The sequence below is a fragment of the Priapulus caudatus genome, unplaced genomic scaffold, assembly GCF_000485595.1.
Source record: "Priapulus caudatus unplaced genomic scaffold, Priapulus_caudatus-5.0.1 Scaffold98, whole genome shotgun sequence".
Taxonomy (NCBI): Eukaryota; Metazoa; Priapulida; class Priapulimorpha; order Priapulimorphida; family Priapulidae; genus Priapulus; species Priapulus caudatus.
Genome location: NW_014577159.1, coordinates 480,856 through 486,851, shown reverse-complemented (window position 1 = coordinate 486,851; position 5,996 = coordinate 480,856).

The following is a 5,996-nucleotide window of genomic DNA, read 5'->3' as shown; positions in this document are numbered from 1 at the left end:
ACGCTGCCACCGCACCCCCCCCCATAGAATGAGCGAGAGAAGGAGAGAGAGAGAGAGAGAAGAGAGAGAGAGGAGAGAGACGAGAGGGCCGGAATAAGCGGAAAGAGGAGAAAAAGAGAGAGAGCGTGGAGGAGAGCAGTAGAGGGAGCAGAGAGAAAGAGAGAGAGGAGAGAGAAAGAGAAGCGAGAGAGAGAGAGAAAAGACGCAGACCGCAGATACGTATACAATAATAGTAAAAAGATTATGTCACAGACAAAACCGTGGTTTTCACGAATACGCCTGGATCCGCGTAGACTCATCGACTTTCCTATTTACATGACTTAACACATCGATTATTCTCGTGTGATACTATTAGATTTCACACCACGTGGTATTTTCACAGCGTAAAGAAAACGAAATAACGAGCCATGTGTCGGAGACTAATTCATAAAAATTACTTACCTTGCTGAATACACACTGACTAAAAAGTCTTCTATGATTTGAAGTCCCACTCTGGCTGTAATTTTCACCCTGGCTGTATTCAAGCGTCATTGCATTCTCTTGGCGTTGTTTACCTCAAATCTAGTTTAAACGCTTATAGCGTTGATGTTTTGTCCTCCTTGTTGATATGTCCAGGCGTAGCACGCGTTCGCCTCTTATTCAAGCGATGGAATTGCTAGCAGACACTCAATCCTATATTATAGTAAATACCGGCCTCCAGACAACAGACATGTCAAGAATCTAAACAAGCAATTTACGCGTCTCGTCTCTCACGCTGCGGTTGCAATAACAACAAACGCGCCCGACGCGCAAAAGATTGTCTATATCCGTTGCGAACCTGGACGTCCCATACACGTCGTCACACCACACACAACCACGAACGCGACGCACGCAACGCACGCACCACGCATGCCAACAACAACCCACACGCAGGACACACACACAGCCACACACACACATCACACACATACAGCACACACGTACACTACACACGCATCAACATGCACGCATACACGTGGCATACGATGCACACACTACCACACACAACACACACACACTACACACACACACAGCACACACACACAGACACATGTCACACCACGCACGCACGCACGCACCACACACACACACGACACAATAACACACACAGACAGACAGACAGACACACACACATGCTTACAACGACAGACGAGAAGACACACACCATACATACATAATACACACACACACACGCACACACACACACACACACACACACACACACACACACACACACAACACACAATCACACACATACACACAAACACACACACACACACACACACACACACAACACACACACACACACACCGTGTATGTATGTATGTATGTATGTATGTGATTGTATTATGTATTAAGTGTATGTTGTTATGTATGATGGTATGTATTAGTATTTGTATGTTTATGTATGTCTATGTATGTATGTATGTATGTATGTATGTATGTATGTTATGTTATGTATGTATGTTGTATATGTATTGTATTATGTATGTATGTATGTATCTGTATTATGTATGTATGTAATTGTATGTATGTATGTATGTATGTGTAATTATGTATGTGTGTATGTTCTTATGTATGTTATGTATGTATGTATGTATGTATTGTATGTCATGTATGTTATGTATGTATGTATGTTATGTAGTATGTATGTATGTATGTATGTATGTATGTATGTAGATATGTATGTATGTATATGTATGTATGTATGTATGTATGTATGTTATGAATTATGTATGCTATGTATGTATGTATGTATGTATGTATGTATAGTAGTGATTGATTAGTATGTATGTTATGCTATTGTATGTATGTATAGTAATGTATGTATGTATGATATGTATGCTATGTATGTAGTATGTATGTTGTAATTATTATGTATGTATGTATGTATTAGTATGTATGTTATGTATGTATGTAATGTATTATGTATATATGTATGTATGTATGTATGTATGTTATGTATGTATGTATGTGATGTATGTATGTACTGTATGTATGTATGTTGTATGATATGTATGTATGATATGTATCGTATGTGTATGTATGTTTATTTACTTATGTATGTATGTATGTAGTAGTATGTATGTATTATGATAGTGTATGATATATGTATGTTGATATCGATCTATGTATGTGTATGTATGTATTGATGTATATTATGTCATTATTGTATGGTATGTATGTATCTTATGTATGTATGTAATGTATTATTATGTATGGTGTATGTATGTACTGGATGTATGTATGATGTCATGTATGGATGTATGTATGATGCTATTGTAGGATGTATGTTATGTATGTATGTATGTAGTGTATGTATGTATGTATGTATGTATTAGTAGTATGTATGTCATGTTTGCGCAGTCTATGTATGTATGTATGTATGTATGGATATGTATGTTATTATGTATGTAATGTATGTATTGATGTATGTATGATGTATTATGTATGCTTTATGTACTGTATGTATGCTATGTTATGTATGTATGTATGTATGTATTATGTATGTATGTCATGTATGTATGTATGTATGTATGTATAGTATTATTTATGTATGTTGATATATGTAATGTATGTATGTATGTTATGTATGTATGTATGTATGTATGTATGTATGTATGTATGTATGTATGTATGATATGTATGTATGTAGTAGTATGTATGTATGTATGTATTATGTTATGTAGTTGTAGTATGTATGTATGTTGACTGTTATGATATGTATGTATTTGTATGTATGAGTCTGTTATAATGATATGTTAGTTGTATAGTATGTAGTGTATGTATGATGATTGTATGATTATGTACTGTATGTTATGTATGTATGTGTATGTAGATTGTTTACTGTATGTATATGCTGTATGCTATGTATGTATGTATGTTATGTTATGTATGTACTGTATGGTATGTATGTATGTATGATGTACATGTTATGTAGATTGATGTAGTGATGTATGTAGTATGTAATGTATGTATGTCATGGATGTAGCTATGTTTTACTGTAGTATATGTATGTAATGTATGTTATGTATGTATGTATGTATGGTATTCTAGAGATGCTAAATAGTGTATGTATGTATGGTGTGTAAGTATGTATGTAATGCTTTAGGTATGTTGTGATGAAATATGCTAGCGTGTGTATTTGTGTTTGTGTCTTGGTGTGTGTGTATGTGTGTAAGCTATCGAAAATGTATGCCGGCCAGGCGCTGGTGAGGTATATTGATCACATTAACGTGTAAAATTATACTTTTATATCTATATCAAGTGGCGTTGGTCAAATGGTCAGCGAAAAGTGCCAGTCGCCCGCTAAGCTAGGGTCAGGGTTAGCGGTAGAGGTAGGGGTAGGGGTAAGAGGTAAGGAGCTTTGACATTTGACATATGACATTTGACATTTAGGAGTGCCTGTGCCTGTGTGCGTGAGTTTATATGTGTGTGTCTAAGTGTGCATAAGCGTGTGCGTGCTGCATGCATTGGTAGTATTCATGGCGCTGTTAACTATTGTGAATGCCTTGATAATAACTGCAAGCAGACTGGACCACGGCGACGAGACTGGTTAATTGGCTGGTGTTAGCTTCCTTGCCATCTTACTGTCTGTTAGCAGGAAATGCGGCATATAAGCCGGTTGAGCGTGTGTTAACACAGCATTGCCAGATTGCAAGTTGGTGAGTGATTGGTTGCGCTTATCCGTTAACGCATTCGGGAAGATGTTTATATAATCTGATGTGTTTTTCTTATTGTGAGTGTGTGTGTGTGTGTGTGTGTGTGTGTGTGTGTGTGTGTATGCGTGTGTGTGTGTGGGTGTGTGTGCGTGTGTGAGTGTGTGTGTGTGCGCGTGCGTGTGTGTGTATGTGAGCGCGTGCCCGTGCGTTATGGTGTGTGCGCGTTTGTGTGTTAGGTTAGGTTTAGGTTTAGGCAGTTTAGGTCAGACAGAATAGGTTTAGGCAGCTTAGGCTTATGTTGCGTTAGTTAGTGTTGGCTGTCAGTGTCCGGCATGTCGAAACAGTCGAGGTTAGCCGTTAATGTAGTCGGTAGCTGGTGTGTAAGATATAGTTTTGTTTTAAATGACTTTGCTCTTTTTTTAGGCGACGTAAATCAAGTGCCCATTTTACTAGCGACGCCCTGTAGGAAGACGTTGCCTCGCTTCATATCGTGGAAAAACACACAAAGTAAGTCGTTTTCATATAACTTGAGAATTTTGTTATTGATCGATCGACCCACGATTGGTCGATTGCTAGGTGGCCCATGATTGGCCGGTGGCTACGAGGCTCCTGATTGGTCGGATGCTACAAGGCCCCTGATTGGCCGGCTGCTAGGAGGCCCCTGATTGGTCGGCTGCTACGAGGCTCCTGATTGGTCGGTTTCTACGAGGCTCCTGATTGGTCGGCTGCTACGAGGCTCCTGATTGGTTGGTTTCTACGAGGCCCATGATTGGTCGGCTGCTACGAGGCTTCTAATTGGTTGGTTTCTATAAAGCCCCTGATTGGTCAGCTGCTACGAGGCTCCTAATTGGTCGGTTTCTACGAAGCCCCTGATTGGTCGGCTGCTACGAGGCTCCTGATTAGTCAGCTGATACAAGGCTCCTGATTGGTCAGTTTCTACGAGGCTCCTGATTGGTCGGCTGCTACGAGGCTCCTGATTGGTCGGTTTCTACGAGGCCCCTGATTGGTCAGCTGCTACGAGGCTCCTGATTGATCAGCTGCTATGAGGCGCATGATTGGTCGGATGCTAAAAGGCTCCTGATTGGCCGGCTGCTACGAGGTTCTTGATTGGTCAGTTTCTACGAGGCCCCTAATTGGCCGGTTGGTAGGAGGTCCCTGATTGGTCGGATGCTAGGAGGCTCCTGATTGGCCAGCTGCTACGAGGCTCCCGATTGGCTGGCTGCTACAAGGCTCTTGATTGGCCGGCTGCTACGAGGCTCCTGGTTGGTCGGTTTCTACGAAGCTCCTGATTGGTTGGTTGCTACGAGGCTCCTGATTGGTCGGCTGCTACGAAGCTCCTGATTGGCCGGCTGCTAGGAGGCCCCTGATTGGTGAGGCTCCTGATTGGTCGGCTGCTACGAGGCTCCTAATTGGTCAGTTTCTACGAGGCCCCTGATTGGTCGGCTGCTACGAGGCTCCTGATTGGTCGACTGCTATGAGGCTCCTGATTGGTCGGTTTCTACGAGGCCCCTGATTGGTCGGCTGCTACGAGGCTCCTGATTGGTCGGTTTCTACGAGGCCCTTGATTGGTCAGCTGCTACGAGGTTCCTGATTGGTCGGTTTCTACAAGGCTTCTGATTGGCCGGCTGCTACGATGCTCCTGGTTGGTCGGTTTCAACGAGGTATTGGCTGACTGCAACGAGGCTCCTGATTGGACAGTTTCTACGAGGGCCCTGATTGGCCGGTTGCTAGGAGGCCTCTGATTGGTCGGAGGCTAGGAGGCTTCTGATTGGCCAGCTGCTACAAGGCTCCCGAGTGGCCAGCTGCTACGAGGCTCCTGATTGGTCGGCTGATACGAGGCTCCTGATTGGTCAGCTGCTAGGAAGCGCCTGATTGGTCGGATGCTAGGAGGCTCCTGATTGGTCGGATGCTTGGAGGCTCCTGATTGGCCGACTGCTACGAGGCTCCTGATTGGTCGACTGCTACGAGGCTCCTGATTGGCCGGCTGCTACGAGTCCCCTGATTGGTCGGCTGCTATGAGGCTCCTGATTGGTTAGCTGCTAGGAGGCGCCTGATTGGTCGGATGCTAGAAGGCTCCTGATTGGCCGGATGCTACGAGGCTCCTGATTGGTTAGCTGCTAGGAGGCGCCTAATTGGTCGGATGCTAGAAGGCTTCTGATTGGCCGGATGCTACGAGGCTCCTGATTGGCTGGCTGCTAGGAGGCTCCTGATTAGTCAGTTTCTACGAGGCACCCGATTGGTCTGCTGCTAGAAGGCCCCTGATTGGTCGGCTGCTACGAGGCTCCTGATTGGCCGGCTGCTACGAGGCTCCTGATT